General features: G+C 41.4%; 1 protein-coding gene across 5 annotated transcripts in view; it reads right to left on the bottom strand.

Annotated features, from left to right (window-relative positions):
• Positions 1 to 22,903, bottom strand: part of LOC144292678 (olfactory receptor 9Q2-like) — a 96,814-nt gene that overhangs the window by 44,228 nt on the left and 29,683 nt on the right. For 2 of the 5 annotated variants that reach the window (XR_013360032.1, XR_013360030.1), the window contains one exon: positions 21,512 to 22,366. The exons of 2 other annotated variants lie outside the window; for them this stretch is intronic. The gene's annotated coding sequence lies outside the window, so the exon portion shown is untranslated. Of the gene's footprint in view, positions 1 to 21,511; positions 22,367 to 22,903 lie in introns of those variants that run through there. One more of the 5 variants, XR_013360029.1, reaches the window with a different exon arrangement.

The raw sequence follows: 22,903 nt of genomic DNA, 5'->3' as shown, positions 1-22,903 counted from the left end.
CCCCGTGGAGATCCTGCTTCTCTCTCTGCCTGTGTCTCTGCTTCTCTCTCTGTGTCTCTCATGAATAAATAAATAAAAATTATTTTTTTAAAAAAGAACTTTCTTCAGGGCTTCCCTCACTTCCTCATTCCTCAAGCTATAAAATCAAAAGTTCAGCCTGGAGCTCACTACTCTGTAGAATGTGGTCACAGCCTTTTCCCCTTCCAGGAACTTGTCTAAATCATTGCATACATCAAGAAAAGCTCGAGTCACAAAGGTCGCCCCAACTGTGGTTATATATAAGGCAAAGGTAGAGCAGGATTTGGATGACAACCTAATTTGCAAATGTTTAGATATCCTGATTGATGAAAAGGTAAATGAACAGGATCAAGCTAGTCTGGTCAGAACTGTAGAGAGTAAATCACATATAGTAGCAGAAATCACATAAGGAGAAATCAAATATAGCAGCTCCCTGCCCCCAGGTCAGTGCCAGCAACAGTGGGAGGTCACAGAAAATGAAACCAATTGATGAGGGCGACAGAAGGAGAGGGATATGTGATATGCATAGATAGGATTACATTTGTCAAATGCTCTAAAATATGCAGCCAGACTTTGGCAGCTTCTGCCAGACATCTTGGGAGTCATGCCGGTGGCATAAAGCAAGGGTGACAATGGCTACAAAATAATCATAGACGCATCTGAAAATCCAACCAGTATTTCCAAAGATGAGACCCTAATTTCAGTCAAGTAATATTTGAGATTTTAAGCACTGGCTTTCCACCCCTGCCATCAATTCCCACTACCCAATGCCCTCAGTTCCTTATAGCCTTGTTTTACCTCTATGATTCAGGAAGCACCCATTACTTGTCATTCACTTTTCCTTCAAGAGCAGACCTGATATTTCCTGGACTAAAGGAAACAATTAAATATCTAAATAGATTTTTAAATGCATTTTTAAAAAATAGTCTTGACACTAAATCTTTTAATTGCAAAAGAAACGGTTTTGAAAAATAAGATTTTCCTTGATATTCCCTAAAAAGGATCTTTTAATTTAATCAGCAATCCTGGAAGACAGGAAGCAGACAGTTTATATCCTGAGTACTCATTTCTTACTGAAAAGGGGAAAGAAAAGATGTTATCAGCAGGTGGGAGAGGAGAAAATCAGAGTATCCTGATTAGATTACAGACATATGGCTAGATTATGTATAGATAGATTATAGATGTTAAGAAGGGGTTAATGCTCCAACACCCTCCAACCCAACATGATTCCCAAAGGAGGTCAGTAGGTGATGTAAACCCCCGTTTCATTTTGTAGAAGTCTGGAAGAGAGGATACCTGTGCTTTACTTTCTCAGGTGGTGGTAAGCCTACGAGGGAGACTCTGTATCCAACATGGCAGCAGAGCCACATACCAACAATGGTTGATGAATGTGTTTAGACAGAGGGACTAAGAACATTTTCACAGAATACTGATACCTCACTATAAAAAACTGATGAAAAAGATTAGAACACCAAAGGAGCATTACAGTCGTACAAAAAGAATGCAGGGTATAAGTTTTAAGAGAGAAGCCATGATGAGGACAGCAGCCCATATGATCATATGACAAGAGGAACCAGAAACAATTGGCTCCCTCTGAGGAGGATAGTGAGAACAGAGGAATTAATTGTACTAAAAGTCCTACTCCCAATGCCAAGATGATACATTAATCTTCTGGGAATTTAGATTACTACCAAGAGAAAGAAGGGAATAAAGGAGGAGAGAGAATTTTGAACTGGTTTTGAATCCTAAATAAGCCATGTTTAAAACTGAGTTTCCTTGGGGTGCCTGGCCAGTTCAGTCTATACAGCATCTGATTCTTGATCTTGGGGTCATGAGTTCAAAGCCCCACATTGGATGTAGAGATTACTTTTTTAAAAAGGAATAGAAGGGGTGCCTGGGTGACTCAGTCAATTGAGCATCTGCCTTTGCCTCAAGTCATGATCTCAGGGCCCTGAGATCAAGCCCCACGTTGGGCTCCTTGCTCTGTGGGGAGTCTGCTTCTCCCTCTCCCTCTGCCCCTCCCCCTTGCTTGTTCTCTCTCTCTCTCTCTCTCTCTCTCAGGTAAATAAAGAAAATCTATAAATAAATAAATAAGGATAAAAAAACTTTTAAAAAGGACAGTAAACTATAACAAATTTTTTAAAGAAGTCTAAAAATATTTTTAAAGTAAAACAGAATTACTCTGGGTTGGGAAAGATTCTTTTTCTTTCTTTATTTCTTTTGCCTTCAGTGGGAAAAAGATTGAGTTCAGTTTAAATAAAATTTTAAGATGTTATTTTTGTTGCCCACCTATACTGCGACTATAAATTTTATAACTATTATACCTATTGGAATATAGAGCAAAATGTCAGCAAGAGAAACAAGAATCATGAAAAAAATTACAAGGCACAAAAAAATACTTATCTGTTTAATTAAAGCTCAAGGAGAACATACAAAGAGAATGATAAAACTTAAGAAATAATTGAAGGAAGTTCCCTTGAGCTAAAAACAAAAAACAAAACAAAACAAAAAAACTTAAGCCTTCAGACCCAAAGAGCTCACCAAGATCCTGATACCAATATTGAAAATAGGCATACTTCTAGACTCAAGAATAGAACAAGTAGAGGGGCCTGGTTGGGTCAGTTGGTAGAGCATTTAACTCTTAACCTTGAGGCTATGAGTTCAATCCCCACATTGCAAGTAGTGTTTACTTAATAAAAAAAAAGAATATTTTAAAGAATACAATGAATATACCATACATTTCTGTAAAAGAAAAAAATAAAACAAAACAAAGTGATCTATAAAGGAACAAGAAATAGACTACCATCAAATTTTTATCTACTATATCAAATGCTAGAAGTCAAATGAAAGAAAATGTCTATAAAGATTACGGAAACTGATTTTGATCTAGAATTTAATTCCCAACTATTCTCTCATCACAATGTAGGGCACAAAGAAATTACCAAAGGTCTAGCCAAAAAGAACACCAACTATTTTGACATATCAAAAGAGCCTGTTCAGTTACACTGGAGACAAAATGGAACTCATACTGAAATTTCAAACTTTTTAGAAATAACAGATTAGTATATATTAAAATCTGTGAACAATCAAAAGAGAGAAAGGCTAGACTTGTAAATGCATTCATTAGAAGATACGGAAAATGAAACAAACTAGGTGTGTTGCAAGTAAATACTAACACACATATAGACACACACACACTCATGAACAAAAGAAGCCAGAAGGAAGTAAAACAGGGAAAGAGAAGAGAAAAAGTAAAAGTTACAATATATAAGACAAATTGTTTAGTGCACTTGATAAATAAAACCAGGAGCTGGCTCTTTGAAATGATCAGTACAATAGAAAACATATTGTCAGTCCACTCAAAAGAGACAAACAACAAAACAAGTGAACGCCATTAGGACTGAAGAATGAAAAAAATACAGTCCATAGAGGTCATTTTAAATTATGAGAAAGAATAGATCATATATATCAGATCCATAAAAAATTAAATATGACCCAGAGCCATGTGTATCAATAAGGATAAAAATGAAATCAGAGATGGATTCATAAAGGTTTCAAAAATATCATTATACTTCTATCTTTTTAAAGATTTTTTTTATTTATTTATTCATGAGAATACACAGAGAGGAGAGAGAGAGGCAGAGATACATGCAGAGAGAGAAGCAGGCTCCATGCAGGGAACCCGACGCGAGGTTTGCCAACTATTAACATTTTACTATGTTTATCTAATATTTTAAAGTTAAAAGTGGGGCAGCCCGGGTGGCTCAGCGGTTTAGTGCCCCCTGTAGCCCAGGATGCAATCCTGGAGTCCCGGGATCGAGTCCCACGTCGGGTTTCCTGCATGGAGACTGCTTCTCCCTCTGCCTGTATCTCTGCCTCTGTGTGTGTGTGTCTCTTATGAATAAATAAATAAGATAGTTTTTTAAAAATTCTTTATATTTTTCTGGATGATTAAGATATTACATAATAAAAATTAAAGTAGGATACCCTATATAATTTTTTAACATTACATTTGGAAATCTAAATGCCATCCTTTATTTCTCTGGAAAAAACAAATTATTAAATTAGTACAGAAGAAATAGAGAGCTAAGTACATCACCAAAGTCGAAAAGCAATTAACCCCACTTGCATCAAAGGCATCAGAATAAGATAGATTTTATGGTGATATTCTTGGAACCTGCAAAAAATAGTTCCTGACATATTTAAACACCAAGTATATAACAGATATAACAACACTAGTAGTAAAACCAGAAGCACTGAGGGGGACATTTGATGGGATGAGCACAGGGTGTTATGCTATATGTTAGCAAATTGAACTCCAATTTTAAAAAATACCAAAAAAAGAATACACACACACACACACACACACACACACACACAAATAAAAGTGAACATTAATCTCACTTACTTAACTCAATTACAAAATTTTGGAATAAAAAGTTAGCAAAGTGAGTCAGTCTATTGGTGTAAAAAAATAAACCTTTAAGGATCCTTCTTCTGAAGAAGCAAGGATAGTCCAACATTAGAAAGTCTCTTAATGTTAAAAAAAAAAAAAAGTCTCTTGGGATCCCTGGGTGGCGCAGTGGTTTAGCGCCTGCCTTTAGCCCAGGGCGTGATCCTGGAGACCGGGGATCGAATCCCACGTCGGGCTCCCGGTGCATGGAGCCTGCTTCTCCCTCTGCCTGTCTCTCTCACTGTGTGCCTATCATAAATAAGTAAAAAAAAATTTTTTAAAGTCTCTTAATGTGATTTATTTTTAGCATATGCTAAAAGAAAATTTCAAATGGCCATAGTGATATATGCCCCCCCCAAAAAGTGCTTGATAAAATTTAACACTTATTCTTTACTTCAAAATATAGACAACAAAAAAGAACAAGTTTGAAAATCAGGAATAGACTTATTTATGTTGATAAGGGAGGTTGTATTCCAGAAATCAGCAGTGGACACCATACTTAATGGTGACACACTAAAAGCATTTCCATTGGGATGCCTGGGTGGCTCAGCAGTTGAGTGTCTGCCTTAGGCTCAGGGCCTGATTACAGGATCAAGTCCCACAGCAGGCTCCCTGAAGGGAGTCTGCTTCTCCCTCTGCCTATGTCTCTGCCTTTCTCTCTGTGTCTCTCATGAATAAATAAATAAAATCTTTTAAATAAATAAATTAATTAAGTAAAAGCATTTCCACTGACATCATGTCTGGAGCAAAACAGCTGCCCTTCACAGTATTTATTTAACATGTCTTTAGAAGTTATAACCAATGCAACAGATTTTTTATATAAAATAAACTGTTAAAAGTTCAAGTGGAAGTGGAAAATTGTTATAATTTATGTATTATATATATTGATATGGAGAAAACTAGAAAACAAACTGAAAATCATCATAAGTTCATAAGAGATTTCTGTGTGACATCTACATGCACGAAAAACATTTTTAAAAATTAATAGCTATAATTGCCATGCTGGTAGCAGCAGCCATATGTGACTATTAAGCTCTGGATATGAAGCTAGTCAGAATTAAGATGTATTCTCACATAAACACTGGATTTTAAGGATTTAATATGGAAAAATAAAGTAAAATATCTTATTAACAATGTTTATAAGTTATACATTGAAATGATAGTATTTTAGATACATTGTGTCAAATAAAATATGCTATGAAAAATTAATTTCACCTATTAATATTTAATGTGACTGTAAAAAAATCTTAACTGTATTTGTAATTCATACTATATTTCTATTGAACAGTGTTGGATTAGACAATGCAACAAAAGAGAGATTTTAATTCATACCATAACACAAAGAACAATCACTATTTAAGAAGCAACTTAATAAGTATCATTCTATATAAAGAAAATTATAAAATCCATAATTATAAAATCCATAAAGGACATAATTTTATAAAATTACAGAAAGACACAGGGCGCCTGGGTGGTGCAGTTGGTTTAGTGCCCAACTCTTGGTTTCAGCTCAGGTAGTGATCTCAGGGTCGTGAGATGAGTCCCACATCAGATCTGTGTTCAGCAGAGTCCACATGGGATTTTTTCTCCCTACCCCTCTTGCCCTTCCAGCTCCTGCTCTCTCTCTCTCTCTCTCTCTCTCTCTCATTCTCTTTCTCTCTGTCTCTCTCATTCTCTCTCTCTCTCTTTCAAATAAATACATGAGGGGCACCTTTGTGGCTAAGTGGTTGAGTTCTGCCTTTGGCTCAGGTCGTGATCCCAGGATCCTGGGATTGAGTCCTGCATTGGGCTCCCCACAGGCAGCCTGCTTCTCCCTCTGCCCATGTCTCTGCCTCTCTCTTTGTGAATAAATAAATAAAATCTTTAAAAAAAAATAAGTAAGTGGATCTTTAAAAGAAAAAAAAACAGAAGATATGTATAAGTGGGAAGAGATTGCAATTTTGTTAGAAGGGAAGGCTCATTAATAATGTAAGAATGTCAGTTCTCACAGAATTAGATCTATTATTTCAATGCAAGTTCAATCCAATAAGCTTTTTGTTTATGCTGTTTGATTGCTCGTGAGGATTGTATCGATGACTCCTACAAAGGGCCACTCTTTCGCATGCCTTTTGCAGTGTGATTGAAGCTTTGAGAAAGAGTGTGGCCCTTGACTGGGGTCATAGAGAGTGAGTCAATTTCCCCACCCTTTGAATATTTGCCTGCCTGTTTTATGACTGTATTCAGCAGAATGCAGCCGAAGAGACGGCATTCTAAGTTCTGAGGCTCAGCCTTCACAGACCTTACACACGTCTGCTCTGATTCTGAGTCCCTGCCACTGCTGTGTGCACAAGCTTGAGCTAGCCTGTTGGAGGATGAGGCACCACTGGGAGGAGAGCCCAGTGGTCCCAGCCAAGGACTGCCTCCAGCCAGCTAAAACCCCAAATATGTGGGAGAACTAGCCAAGCTATGACCCAATCCAAAGTTGACCACAGATATATGAGCCTCCCCAGCTAAAATCAGAAACACTATCTAACTAACCCATAGACTCGTGAGCAATAACAAAAGCTTTTTCTTAAACCAATGAGTTATTATGACAATGGGTAACTGACACATTGTTAAAGCATTGACAAGTTGATCTTAAATTTTATCTAGAACTTTGGATGCATCACCAAAGACTGAAATATCTTGCTCTAACAGACAGCAAAATACATTCCAAACCTTCAAAAATTAAAGACACTACACTACTAAAATATATCTGGGAGTGGGGGGAGTAAATACTGAAAACAAACTCAAGAACATGTGGAATAAGATATGAAAATGAAGTGTCAGATTAATGGATAAAGAAACTAATAAATAGTATCCAATTAGCTTATCACATCAAAAAACAATTTATGAATCAAAATTATCCACAAAAATACAAGAGACTACTTTTATAAACTTTGGGTAGAGAAGGACAGCAGGGAAGCTGGCATCCTTTTTTTTTTTTTTTTTTTTTTTTTTTTTTTTTTTATTGGTGTTCAATTTACTAACATACAGAATAACACCCAGTGCCCGTCACCCATTCACTCCCACCCCCCGCCCTCCTCCCCTTCCACCACCCCTAGTTCGTTTCCCAGAGTTAGCAGTCTTTATGTTCTGTCTCCCTTTCTGATATTTCCCACACATTTCTTCTCCCTTCCCTTATTTTCCCTTTCACTATTATTTATATTCCCCAAATGAATGAGAACATATAATGTTTGTCCTTCTCCGACTGACTTACTTCACTCAGCATAATACCCTCCAGTTCCATCCACGTTGAAGCAAATGGTGGGTATTTGTCATTTCTAATAGCTGAGTAATATTCCATTGTATACATAAACCACATCTTCTTTATCCATTCATCTTTCGTTGGACACCGAGGCTCCTTCCACAGTTTGGCTATCGTGGCCATTGCTGCTAGAAACATCGGGGTGCAGGTGTCCCAGCGTTTCATTGCATTTGTATCTTTGGGGTAAATCCCCAACAGTGCAATTGCTGGGTCGTAGGGCAGGTATATTTTTAACTGTTTGAGGAACCTCCACACAGTTTTCCACAGTGGCTGCACCAGTTCACATTCCCACCAACAGTGTAAGAGGGTTCCCTTTTCTCCACATCCTCTCCAACATTTGTTGTTTCCTGCCTTGTTAATTTTTCCCATTCTCACTGGTGTGAGGTGGTATCTCATTGTGGTTTTGATTTGTATTTCCCTGATGGCAAGTGATGCAGAGCATTTTCTCATGTGCATGTTGGCCATGTCTATGTCTTCTTCTGTGAGATTTCTGTTCATGTCTTTTGCCCATTTCATGATTGGATTGTTTGTTTCTTTGGTGTTGAGTTTGATAAGTTCTTTATAGATCTTGGAAACTAGCCCTTTATCTGAAATGTCATTTGCAAATATCTTCTCCCATTCTGTAAGTTGTCTTTGAGTTTTGTTGACTGTATCCTTTGCTGTGCAAAAGCTTCTTATCTTGATGAAGTCCCAATAGTTCATTTTTGCTTTTGTTTCTTTTGCCTTCGTGGATGTATCTTGCAAGAAGTTACTATGGCCGAGTTCAAAAAGGGTGTTGCCTGTGTTCTTCTCTAGGATTTTGATGGAATCTTGTCTCACATTTAGATCTTTCATCCATTTTGAGTTTATCTTTGTGTATGGTGAAAGAGAGTGGTCTAGTTTCATTCTTCTGCATGTGGATGTCCAATTTTCCCAGCACCATTTATTGAAGAGACTGTCTTTCTTCCAATGGATAGTCTTTCCTCCTTTATCGAATATTAGTTGCCCATAAAGTTCAGGGTCCACTTCTGGATTCTCTATTCTGTTCCACTGATCTATGTGTCTGTTTTTGTGCCAGTACCACACTGTCTTGATGACCACAGCTTTGTAGTACAACCTGAAATCTGGCATTGTGATGCCCCCAGATATGGTTTTCTTTTTTAAAATTCCCCTGGCTATTCGGGGTCTTTTCTGATTCCACACAAATCTTAAAATAATTTGTTCTAACTCTCTGAAGAAAGTCCATGGTATTTTGATAGGGATTGCATTAAACGTGTATATTGCCCTGGGTAACATTGACATTTTCACAATATTAATTCTGCCAATCCATGAGCATGGAATATTTTTCCATCTCTTTGTGTCTTCCTCAATTTCTTTCAGAAGTGTTCTATAGTTTTGAGGGTATAGATCCTTTACATCTTTGGTGAGGTTTATTCCTAGGTATCTTATGCTTTTGGGTGCAATTGTAAATGGGATTGACTCCTTAATTTCTCTTTCTTCAGTCTCATTGTTAGTGTATAGAAATGCCACTGACTTCTGGGCATTGATTTTGTATCCTGCCACGCTACCGAATTGCTGTATGAGTTCTAGCAATCTTGGGGTGGAGACTTTTGGGTTTTCTATGTAGAGTATCATGTCATCGGCGAAGAGGGAGAGTTTGACTTCTTCTTTGCCAATTTGAATGCCTTTAATGTCTTTTTGTTGTCTGATTGCTGAGGCTAGGACTTCCAGTACTATGTTGAATAGCAGTGGTGAGAGTGGACATCCCTGTCTTGTTCCTGATCTTAGGGGAAAGGCTCCCAGTGCTTCCCCATTGAGAATGATATTTGCTGTGGGCTTTTCATAGATGGCTTTTAAGATGTCGAGGAATGTTCCCTCTATCCCTACACTCTGAAGAGTTTTGATCAGGAATGGATGCTGTATTTTGTCAAATGCTTTCTCTGCATCCAATGAGAGGATCATATGGTTCTTGGTTTTTCTCTTGCTGATATGATGAATCACATTGATTGTTTTACGGGTGTTGAACCAGCCTTGTGTCCCAGGGATAAATCCTACTTGGTCATGGTGAATAATTTTCTTAATGTACTGTTGGATCCTATTGGCCAGTATCTTGTTGAGAATTTTTGCATCCATGTTCATCAGGGATATTGGTCTATAATTCTCCTTTTTGGCGGGGTCTTTGTCTGGCTTTGGAATTAAGGTGATGCTGGCTTCATAGAACGAATTTGGAAGTACTCCATCTCTTTCTATCTTTCCAAACAGCTTTAGGAGAATAGGTATGATTTCTTCTTTAAACGTTTGATAAAATTCTCCTGGGAAGCCATCTGGCCCTGGACTCTTGTGTCTTGGGAGGTTTTTGATGACTGCTTCAATTTCCTCCCTGGTTATTGGCCTGTTCAGGTTTTCTATTTCTTCCTGTTCCAGTTTTGGTAGTTTGTGGCTTTCCAGGAATGCGTCCATTTCTTCTAGATTGCCTAATTTATTGGCGTATAGCTGTTCATAATAGGTTTTTAAAATCGTTTGTATTTCCTTGGTGTTGGTAGTGATCTCTCCTTTCTCATTCATGATTTTATTAATTTGAGTCTTCTCTCTCTTCTTTTTAATAAGGCTGGCTAATGGTTTATCTATCTTATTAATTCTTTCAAAGAACCAACTCCTGGTTCTGTTGATCTGTTCCACAGTTCTTCTGGTCTCGATTTCGTTGAGTTCTGCTCGAATCTTTATTAGCTCCCTTCTTCTCTTGGGTGTAGGATCTATTTGCTGTTTTTTCTCTAGCTCCTTTATGTGTAAGGTTAGCTTTTGTATTTGAGTTCTTTCCAGTTTTTGAATGGATGCTTGTATTGCGATGTATTTCCCCCTTAGGACTGCTTTTGCTGCATCCCAAAGATTTTGAACGGTTGTATCTTCATTCTCATTAGTTTCCATGAATCTTTTTAATTCTTCCTTAATTTCCTGGTTGACCCTTTTATCTTTTAGCAGGATGGTCCTTAACCTCCATGTGTTTGAGGTCCTTCCAAACTTCTTGTTGTGATTTAGTTCTAATTTCAAGGCATTATGGTCCGAGAATATGCAGGGGACAATCCCAATCTTTTGGTATCGGTTCAGACCCGATTTGTGACCCAATATGTGGTCTATTCTGGAGAAAGTTCCATGTGCGCTTGAGAAGAATGTGTATTCAGTTGAGTTTGGATGTAAAGTTCTGTAGATATCTGTGAAATCCATCTGGTCCAGTGTATCATTTAAAGCTCTCGTTTCTTTGGAGATGTTTTGCTTAGAAGACCTATCGAGTATAGAAAGAGCTAGATTGAAGTCACCAAGTATAAGTGTATTATTATCTAAGTATTTCTTCACTTTGGTTAATAATTGATTTATATATTTGGCAGCTCCCACATTTGGAGCATATATATTGAGGATTGTTAAGTCCTCTTGTTGAATAGATCCTTTAAGTATGATATAGTGTCCCTCTTCATCTCTCACTACAGTCTTTGGGGTAAATTTTAGTTTATCTGATATAAGGATGGCTACCCCTGCTTTCTTTTGAGGACCATTCGAATGGTAAATGGTTCTCCAACCTTTTATTTTCAGGCTGTAGGTGTCCTTCTGTCTAAAATGAGTCTCTTGTAGACAGCAAATAGATGGGTCCTGCTTTTTTATCCAGTCTGAAACCCTGCGCCTTTTGATGGGGTCATTAAGCCCGTTCACATTCAGAGTTACTATTGAGAGATATGAGTTTAGTGTCATCATGATATCTATTCAGTCTTTGTTTTTGTGGACTGTTCCACTGAACTTCTTCTTAAAGGGGAATTTTAAGAGGCCCCCTTAAAATTTCTTGCAGAGCTGGTTTGGAGGTCACATATTCTTTTAGTTGCTGCCTGTCTTGGAAGCTCTTTATCTCTCCTTCCATTTTGAATGAGAGCCTTGCTGGATAAAGTATTCTTGGTTGCATGTTCTTTTCATTTAGGACCCTGAATATATCCTGCCAGCCCTTTCTGGCCTGCCAGGTCTCTGTGGAGAGGTCTGCTGTTACCCTAATACTCCTCCCCATAAAAGTCAGGGATTTCTTGTCTCTTGCTGCTTTAAGGATCTTCTCCTTATCTTTGGAATTTGCAAGCTTCACAATTAAATGTCGAGGTGTTGAACGGTTTTTATTGATTTTAGGGGGGGATCTCTCTATTTCCTGGATCTGAATGCCTGTTTCCCTTCCCAGATTAGGAAAGTTTTCAGCTAGAATTTGTTCAAATACATATTCTGGCCCTCTGTCCCTTTCGGCGCCCTCGGGAACCCCAATTAAACGTAGGTTTTTCTTCCTCAGGCTGTCGTTTATTTCCCTTAATCTATCTTCATGGTCTTTTAATTGTTTGTCTCTTTTTTCCTCAGTTTCCCTCTTTGCTGTCAACTTGTCTTCTAGGTCACTCACTCGTTCTTCCACCTCGTTAACCCTCGTCGTTAGGACTTCTAGTTTGGATTGCATCTCATTCAATTGGTTTTTAATTTCTGCCTGATTAGCTCTAAATTCTGCAGTCATGAAGTCTCTTGAGTCCTTTATACTTTTTTCTAGAGCCACCAGTAGCTGTATAATAGTGCTTCTGAATTGGCTTTCTGACATTGAATTGTAATCCAGATTTTGTAACTCTGTGGGAGAGAGGACTGTTTCTGATTCTTTCTTTTGAGGTGAGGTTTTCCTTCTAGTCATTTTGCTCAGTGCAGAGTGGCCAAAAGCAAGTTGTATTGGGAAAAAGAGAAAAAGAGAGGAGAGAAAGAAGGAAAGAAAAGAGAAAGAGAAAAAAAAAAAGGGAAGAAAAAGAAAAAAAAACGAAAAAAAAAAAAAAAAAAGAAGAAAAAGAGAAAGAAAAAGAAAGGAGAAAAAAAGGGGGTGGGGGAAGGAAACAAATCAAAAAGCAAAACAAAACAAAAACAAAAACAAAAACAAAAACAAACAAACAAAAAAAGAACCACCGGGGAGTATCTTCTGATTCTGTGTTCTTTAAGTCCCTTGGCTTCTCCTGGAAGTTGTCCGTCTAGCTGGTGTTCTGGGGGAGGGGCCTGTTGTGCTGATTTTCAGGTGTTAGCAGTTGGGGGAGCTGCTGTGCCCCTGCCTGGTGCAGGGCTCAGTGGGGGTTGTTTACCCCGTGAGGCCGCAGGAGGAACAGCCCCAGTGGCGGGGCAGCTCTGGAAACCTGGATTCAGCCCCCGCAGTAACTCCGGAGCTCTCCGTCTGCAGGGCCTGGAGGCTCCGGGGCGGGGCCGCTGATCTGCTCAGCTGGGGCAGGAGCGTCCTCGCTGTCCTGGGCCCTCCCGGCCTCTGCCTGTCCCGGGGGAGGCCGGATCCTGGGCTGTGTCCCGGCGCCCTGTGCCCCGGAGCCTGCGCTGGTGGATTCGCGCTCCCGGGCCGCGCAGCCCCCTCCGCGGAGCCGCCGCCCGAGCCCCTCCGAGCTGCTCCTGGAACCGCGCAGGCCCCTCCGCACGGAGCCTCTTCCTCTGCCCGAGCCCGGCCGAGCTGCTCCCGGGGCCCCGCAGCCCCCTCCGCGGAGCCGCCCCCGAGCCCCTTCAGCTGCTCCGGGTCCCGCCGGGTCCCGCCGTGCGCGCTGCAGCCCTTAGGGAGCTCGGCGCACTCTCCTGGGCGCGCAGGTGTCTGTTAGTGTCCCCGGGAGCCCGAGGGCCTCCTCGCCCTCCTGGTCCTGCTCCAACTCCCCATGCGCCCCTTTCCGCCCGGGAAGGTCGGTGCAGCTCCTGCTCCTCCGGGACGGGGCTCTCCTGTCCTGGGGACACTCGCCCCGGCCTCAGCCCGGCTCCTCGCGGGGCCCCTCCCCTTGGAGGCCTTTGTTCCTTTATTTCTTTTTCCCCGTCTTCCTACCTTGATAGATGCGCGAACTCTTCTCACTGTAGCATTCCAGCTCGTCTCTCTTTAAATGTCAGGCCGAATTCATAGATTTTCAGGATAATTTGAAGGTTTTCTAGGTAGTTTGGTGGAGACAGGTGATTTGGGGACCCTACTCCTCCGCCATCTTGCTCCTCCCCTTTGAAGCTGGCATCCTTTATCATGAAACTTAAACATTGCACCTTGCCCGGTGTTGGACAAGCTTTGGGGGGCACCTGGCAGGAGCTGATACGGCAGCAGTCTGGGCAGGGTGCCACAGCAACTAGGTGAACCAGAAAGAAAGAAACCAAATACCTAAAATCATAAATCACGGGAATAAATAAATAAATAAATAAATAAATAAAACACTAACAAAAATATTTGAGAATCCCAGGCTCTGTACTCAATGCATTTAACCAGATATCATATATTAGGATAAAGGAAGTTAGTAACTATTATTATTGTTGCTGTTATTATTATTATTATTATTACTATTACTATTATTATTTGGTTAGCTCAAGGAGGCTTTTTGGTGACACACCATTTCTGCCTCTTTCTTGCAAGTTGAAAGGCTTAAGAGAAGCAATTTTTAAATAAGAAGTCTGGGGAGTATGTTGTAATTTTCTTGCACTGAATAAACAGCAGAATTCCCATGTTCAACCCTGGAGCCCCGGGAGGAGCATAATCTTGTACAGGTTGGATCTTCCAATGGAATTTCCCTAAAGATGTGTGCACTGAGGTACCTGAGGGGAGGGGTTTCCCTAAAGCATTACTCACTGGGGTGCGTGAGGTCAAGGAACATATTTACTCTCTCTCTGCCACTGCTGACAATACCTGGCCCCCTCAGTCAACAAATACTCATCCACTGTCTACTAGGTGCCAGGCAGGGTCCTGGAAGTGTTGGGAACATCACCAGGGAGGCTCACATGTGCCCCCCCGCAAAGCCTGTTGGGGGAAAAAAAAACAGACATTATTAAGTGGTTTGTGTATTTCAAAAGCAAGCCCAAGGGTGCCACAGGAGCAAGCCACCAGTAAACTTAGTCTCTCTGGGGGATCAGGGAAAGCTCCATAATGTGGCAAAACTTAATTTGAGAGCCCAGAACATGGGAGAAACCATTGGTAAAACAGTCCCTTCACAAAAGCAATCACGAAGTCATGAAGCCACGGGTGGTAAGAGCAAATGATCAGGAGAGTTTTAAATGAAACCCTTGGAAGAAACAAAGGTGGTCTTCTCTCATTCCATACACAGCCTGTGTTACGTGCTAGGAGCTATGATAAACGGGTCCAGCCTGGAGGAATGCGTTCTCTTAGCCATCATTTGTTCCACAAATATTTACTGGGTGTTACTAAATGCCAGGAGCTGCTTTAGCCACTGAGGACACAGCAGAGAACCCTGCCCTTATGAACTTACATAGTTGTGAGGGGACAAAATAAAATACAAAAGGAAAACCCATAGTATCGTTAGAGGATTGCTGTCCCCCAGGACCCATGGTTCCTGGTCATGCCACTCCAAAGAATGAAGAAGGAGACCAGACCAAGACCAGCAAAGCAAAGTTTATTGAACAAGAGTGTAAAGCTCCGGGAGAGGGAGGGGACCTGAGAGGGTTGCTGTTTTGGCATTCAAATCTAGGGGCTTAAACTGTGGAAGGAGCCTTGGTGTCCAACGAAAGATGAATGGATAAAGAAGATGTGGTTTATGTATACAATGGAATATTACTCAGCTATTAGAAATGACAAATACCCACCATTTGCTTCAACATGGATGGAACTGGAGGGTATTATGCTGAGTGAAGTAAGTCAGTCGGAGAAGGACAAACATTTTATGTTCTCATTCATTTGGGGAATATAAATAATAGTGAAAGGGAATATAAGGGAAGGGAGAAGAAGTGTGTGGGAAATATCAGAAAGGGAGACAGAACGTAAAGACTGCTAACTCTGGGAAACGAACTAGGGGTGGTAGAAGGGGAGAAGGGCGGGGGGTGGGAGTGAATGGGTGACGGGCACTGGGGGTTATTCTGTATGTTAGTAAATTGAACACCAATAAAAAATAAATTAAAAAAAACAAAAAAAAAACAAATCTAGGGGCTTTTTTTAAGATTTTATTTATTTGTTTGTTTGTTTGTTTGTTTATGAGAGACAGACAGAGGGAGGCAGACACAGGCAGAGGGAGAAGCAGGCTCCCTGCTGGAAGCCCGATACAGGACTCGATCCCAGGACCCCAGGATCACGACCTGAGCCGAAGGCAGATGCTCAACCTCCGTGCCACCCAGGTGTCCCTCTAGGGGCTTTTATAAGCTCTTTAGGGGGACAATCTTAAGCATCCTGAGTGTGGGCCCCCTGTGATTGGCTGCTAAGGTGTGCCAATAATGGCTTCGGTCATATACCTGTTTACCTATCGGGTTATTGTTCAAGTGTTGTTAGTCTTTTGGGCTGACATCTAGAGACTAGCTGCTTCCACTTGTGATAGCGACCAATGTTTTATGGTTACTTGTTTTGTTTCAGGATGTTTTGCAAAAGTCACTTTTGCAGAGACTGCTAGACAGGATGCTATTGTGGTCTTGTCTAAGCTGTAAAACAGGATGCTAGTGTAATTTTGTCTTAGCTGTCCAGGCTTTTTTGCTTTTTTGTTGGGGACCCTGGCCCTGACTACCTAAGTGTCCAATGAATTCCTAACAGTATGTCAGATGGGGTAAGAGCTATACAGAAAAATACAGCAGAAAAGCATGTCAGTGGGGTGCCTGGGTGGCTCTGTGCTGTTGAGCATGGAGCCTGCTTAAGATTCTCTCTCCCTAAAATAAATAAATAAATAAATAAATAAATAAATAAATAAATAAATAAATAAAATTTCTCTCTCCCTCTCTTTCTGCCCCTCCCCCACCCCACCCCATCCCACCTCCCCTGCTCACATGTTCTCTTCTCTCTCAAAAAAAATAAATAAAAAAAACAGGCCACCTGTATGGCTCAGTGGCTGAGTGTCTACCTTCTGCTCAGGTCGTGATCCTGGGGTTCTGGGATGGAGTCGCACATCAGGCTCCCCAGGGGGAGCCTGCTTCTCTCTCTGCCTATATCTCTGCCTTTCTCTGTGTGTCTCTCATAAATAAATAGGTAAAATCTGTTTTAAAAATTTTTAATTAAAAAATAAAAAAAGAAAGAGAAGGATGCTAGGGAGACTGTTTGCAATTTCAAATAGGGTGCTTGGAGGCTGCATGAGGTGATATTTGAGCAAAGATTCGAAGGAGTCAAGGAAGCAAATTATAATGGTATCTGGAGAAAACATTACAGCAGGGGGAATAGCAAATGCAAAGACCCTGAGGTGAGATCACTGCTGGTGTGTTCAAGGATCCACAAGGAGTTCAGAGGTTCAAAGTCTATCAGAAGAAACAGTAAGTATTACATGGCCGACAAGTAGATGAGAAAATGCTCTGCATCACTTGCCATCAGGGAAATACAAATCAAAACCACAATGAGATACCACCTCACACCAGTGAGAATGGGGAAAATTAACAAGGCAGGAAACAACGAATGTTGGAGAAGATGTGGAGAAAGGGGAACCTCCTGCACTGTTGGTGGGAATAGGAACTGGTGCAGCCACTCTGAAAACTGTGTGGAGGTTCCTCAAAGAGTTAAAAATAGACCTGCCCTACGATGCAGCAATTGCACTGCTGGGGATTTACCCCAAAGATACAGATGCAATGAAACGCCGGGACACCTGCACCCCGATGTTTCTAGCAGCAATGTCCACAATAGCCAAACTGTGGAAGGAGCCTCGGTGTCCATCGAAAGATGAATGGATAAAGAAGCTGTGGTCTATGTATACAATGGAATATTACTCAGCCATTAGAAATGACGAATACCCACCATTTGCTTCAACATGGATGGACCTGGAGGGTATTATGCTGAGTGAAATAAGTCAATTGGAAAAGGACAAACATTATATGGTCTCACTTATATGGGGAATATAAAAAATAGTGAAAGGGATCATAGGGGAAAGGAGGGGAACTGAGTGGGAAGTATCAGAGGAATACAAAGCATGAGAGTCTCCTAACTCTGGGAAACCAACAAGGGGTAGTGGAAGGGGAGGTGGGAGGGGGTATGGGGTGACTGGGTGACGGGCACTGAGGGGGGCACTTGACAGTATGAGCATCGGGTGCTATGCTATATGTTGGCAAATCAAACTTCAATAAATAAATAAATACACACACACACACACACACACACACACACACATATATATATATATATGAAGGAAGTATTTTAAAATTACCATGACAACGGATGATGCCATGTCGTTTTGCTAATGAATGAAGGGAGAACATGGTAGACTTCTGGTGCTGGGCAGCAGAGAGAATGTTGGCTATTGCTAGAAGAACCTGGGCAGCAAGGTCAGTGTTACACTGAACCACTTTGCACATGACAGGTGGGAAGAAACTGATTTGGCAGCATGGGGATGGGTGCCGACAAGGCCAACCCTATCATTCTCACCTGAAACCCACCTCACCTTCCCCGAACAGTATTTTTCCACCTCTGTACATTGTTCTTTTTTGGCTCATGACCCGCTCTTCTGCAATTGTAATCTCAGTCTGAGGGTGTAGAAAACACTGCCGTGTGCCGCAGCAGGACCCCTGGGTCTTCCTCCCCGTCCCCTGCCCCTTCCCTGACTGGCTGTGTGATCCTGGGAAAGCCTCTCTATCTCTCTGCTTCCACTTCCTCAGTTGTTTTATTATCCCCCTTCCCCACCCCCAGTTGAGGACAAGAATCTGGACAAACTGTAATATCATGATTATCTCCTCTTTCTCTTTCCCACACCACCAGTTCTTACATGTGGTTACAGGTAGGGTGGGACACGTCCTCGGTCTGTGGGCTCTGGCCTCCCACAACACTCGGCAAGTGTGCTCTGCCCCCGCACCGTTGTGGCCAATCAATGGCTGACCCGCGTCCCCAAGGAGAGGTCATTGCTGATCTTGGGGTTCCTTGCACCTTCTCTCCCATCTGCATTGGTAAAAGCATTTGCCCTGTTGGGCTATCTCTAACAATGGTTAAGGGAGCCCCAGTTCTAGTTCTGACTTGTCCTGTGAGGAGTCACCAGTCTTCCAGAGTCCAGTTTCCTCTGTCTGAATAATGAGGATCATAGGCCCTGCCCCCCTCACTAGATGTGACCTGGGAGAAAGTCATTTTGTAGGTACAGGGCTCACTCCACACTCTGCCCAGAGGTAATGGGAACCTATTCACCCAGGGAAAGACAGGGCCCATTGTAGCCACCAGTCTGTCCCCCTGGGGTCGGCTACTTCATCAACTTTCTCCCTTTAATCTTCAACACAAGAGAAACCTTAGGGGAAAGAAGTAGGACAGGCACAGTGCCTGGAGAAGCAATTGGCACAGTCTGCAGGTTGGCATGACCTTTGCCAGCTCTCAGTGGTTGAGAAATGGTGGCAATTATTCTTAGCATCTGATGCACAAGCATTTTATGAGTCTCAAAATGTCCAGGCAAAAAAAAAAAGAAAAAGAAAGAAAAGAAAGGAAAAAAGAAAAGGAACAAGGTCAGGGAAATACTCCTGTGATAAAGGGGGTACCGGGGAGGGTCAGGTTAGAACCACCTGCAAATTCAGTCAGGGTCTCATTTTTCACTGTGGAAGGTACTCTAGATTCCCCAGGCTGAAACTCATACAAACACACACAGACACACTGTTTGTTAGCCTTAAAAATAGAACTGCCAGTTATTTCACCAGCAAACAATGGGCTTATTTGGGAATAGCAGAAATGTGCTATCGGGACAAACAAGCTGCAGCAAAAGGACAGGCAAGTCCAACAAGAGAGAGGAACATGCTTTTAGGGAGAAGGAGAAGGAGGGAGCCGGGAGGGATAATTTTAAACAAAAGCCCATTGGAGAGAGGCAAGAGTTCAGGGTGATGCTCCTCTCCTTGGCTAGGTAGCAGGGGTAGCTGATTTCCTGTAGGAAACTCAATGTACACCTTTCCCTGTTGGAGCCTGTACTTGATTGTGTTTTCCTGCGGCAGTTGCTCAGCCAGGGGGTCTGTGACTGATCATTCCTCCTGCAGCTGACACTGAGTAGGAGCCTCCGCCTCCCCTTCTAGCATTCTGAGTCCACTTTCATGAGGTTTCCTTTTATTATAACTTCCCACAGTACATACACCTATTTCCTGCCTTCAAGAATTACATAAGCTACCACGAGAGGTAGATCATATATGTAATCAATCATTTCCAAACCAGGATAGAAATCCAAGGGAGATAATATCTAAGGAAGTGGCATTTGAGCTAAAACCTGACACACAATTGCAAATTCCCTATTCACCTTGCCTTGCCTTATTTTTCTCTGTAGGAATTATCTAAAATAACATTTAATTCAGTTATTATATTTCTGGTCTATTGTCCTCACCCCTACGTATACTCTGACCACGGCTTCTCCTTCGCTTTTTTCCCACTGTATTCCTTCTAGTAGAGAAAAAAGCAAAGAGATAAAAACTGATGAGCTCTTATATTTGCCAAGTACCTTAGACCTTTCAGAATAACGTCCCCTTCATTTTATCCTCAGAAGAGCTCTATGAAGAACTGAGGTCCTTTGACTCTTCCCCATTCTATTTAAGCAGTAACATAGGCAGAGGGTAGGGGAAGGGGATGGAGGGTTGCTCAAGGTCATTCACCTAACACCCGCCAACCGTACAGAGGTATCTTAGAATCTCTCCTGGCATTTAGGAGGCACTTGAACTACAGAAATTATGATTTCATTTTTCTTATACCATATTTTTCAGAAAAAAAGTATTAAACTACTTTTTTAATGCTATCAGCTGGCTCTGTGAATATTTTTCTGACTCCTTTGACTTTCTTGCTTCCTTACAGTGCCAGAAAATAATTACCCTTCACTTTAGCACCCTTGTTTCACTGGGACCCGGGAAGGTGTTTTTCCCTCTACCAGAGGGTGGCATAGATAGTTTGGCTAATGCAAGGCTCCTGCCTGTCCCTTGCTGCTTAATAGCATGTGTTCACGAATCATATCATTAGTACAGTTGCAGGTTACAGAGTCTGAGTTCTACAACCCTGACAACCCATTATTACAATGATACTCCTTTTATGTATCATTATGAAAAACCCAGTTAAACAAAATGCAATATTTCTAAAGGATGAAAAATTATTTTCTCCAAGATGTTGGGACATTTTTACTGATTATGACTTCTCATTACTGGTAACAGATGACACTAATGGCATGTGAGTGTGTTACACAGTTACAAAGGGAGGTTAGAATAACTGTCAGGAGCTTTCCTGAAGGGCTTCTTCATTTTTTTGTTTCCCCAGGATTGAAATCAAAGCATTCCCTGTAGGAGCCCAAAGTCCACAAGGTTTTTCACGAATGCCCCCCAGCTGCTGCCTACAATACGATTTGTTGCAGGCTGAGTGGAAGATGGTGGGATCTGTAAAGATTCCTCAATTCCTCCAAGCTATCATCAATCTAACAATAAATCTTTTGATCTGGACTCTGGAATATCAGCTATGTGGGTTCTGTATATTTTCCTGGGGGACATCTGGGCAAGAATGTGCTTCTATTTTGTTGCTCTCTACCAAAGGCTGTGAGAAGCAACATATATTCTAGTATCCTGATATTTGGTCAACAAGGCCCCTGACATCCCCATTTCTGTGGGCCTGTAGTCTGAGTCCCAGGTGATGATAGATGATAGTCCTTCCTTTGCCAGCATATACCAGGAAATGTCAATTACTCATCCTACAACAGGGAGGGAAGTCCCCACAGTGTCACACGTGATACCACATGTTTTCTCAGAGTCTGGTTTTACACGTTACTCCTGATATCCCTTGATTTTTGTACTAGTTAAGATATTTAGAATCAAGTATCAGAAACCGACTCAAATGAACTGAAGATTTTTTAAAAAGGATTTATTGGGAGGACTGAAGGGATCCTTACAGAACACGCAGGCAAGCACAAAGCCCTTAGAGAGCACATCTCCTGACAAGCTACCAGGAACAGGAGCTACCAAGCAGTGTAGCTCCTTGGTACCAGGATCTACCAAGCAGTGTGTCTTTCTCTCTTTTTTTTTTTAATTCTTTTACGTTTTATTGAAGTATAGTTGACACACAAAGATACATTAGTTCAGTTGTATACATAGTGATTTGACAAGTCACAACCTTCTTAAAATTACAGTAGGAGCACATGTTGTAGTAGTAAAAACAAAACAAGAAAAACAATAACAAAAAGAGCATTGATGATTTGGTTGGGCATAAAAAGAAAGGTAAAAATCACCTTTTCCACCCCACTCAGAGTCATCATGCAGAGACAACCACAGGAACTAGGGTAACATCTGCTCTGAGGTCTGGCTTCTTCCTCTACCTAATTGCTGAATATTTTTGAGCCTTAGTTTACCTAACTGTAAAATGGGAAGAAGAATAAGAGTTGCTTTGTAGGGCTTTTGCAACAACTAAATGGGCAGCGTTTCTTCACCTCTCATCTCTATTTCTCTACACATCAACTTCCTCTTTCTCTTCCCCTGAAGAATTGCTTCCTTTGTAATTCAGTCCTCATGATAGCATTCGGCCAAGCACTGCTCCCAGTCACACATACCGCAGGTCCAACTCCCTAGAACAATTTGTCTTTCATGGTTGCAATTTCTAATTCCTGCAGAAGGGTCTTCCAATCGCCCACCTTGAGTCAGGTGGCCTCTCCTGTTCCAGTGAACTGTGGTCATGAAGGTTGGGCTACCTTGGTTATTGAGCACCCATTTCTGTCCTTTTGGCCATGGTGTCTCCAACGCTGGGAATGAGAGTAAAAGCATTCAATGGCTCTATTATGAGCCTTGGCAGTCTCCAAAGGCATGTGATACAGCGAGAACCTGGATTCTTAATGCAACTGTGTAATACTCATGACTCTGGACTGCTACCTCCAGACATAATCTACTCATTTCACTTAAAATGGTTACTAAGAAACCTATCTAAAGCACAGCAGACCTAGGAAGCCATGTTTCTATCATATGACCCAAACTGTGAATGTGAATGTCCAAGGGACAACCTACCCAATAGTGTGTGGACCAGTTGATCCATATTCTTTCCCTAGAGAATTCCAACCAAGAAATACAGATAGTGTGATCAGTTTCATTGTAAAACCTTGACCCAATTCATCATGTATATTTGAGGACTAGTGGCCATGTTGAGTCCTTTACAAACAGCGGAAGTTTATAAAAAGAAGGACACAGGTCAGGGTGAAGTAGAGAGAAATCAGACCACACAACCCTGAGACACAAGAACATAGTTTTGGTTGCCAGTGCTTCTGGAGTCTATTTCCTATGAGGTC

This window comes from Canis aureus, chromosome 21 (genome assembly GCF_053574225.1).
Source record: "Canis aureus isolate CA01 chromosome 21, VMU_Caureus_v.1.0, whole genome shotgun sequence".
NCBI classification, from domain to species: domain Eukaryota; kingdom Metazoa; phylum Chordata; class Mammalia; order Carnivora; family Canidae; genus Canis; species Canis aureus.
Note: the sequence above shows the minus strand (reverse complement) of the source record. Positions and strands in the feature narration are given on the sequence as shown.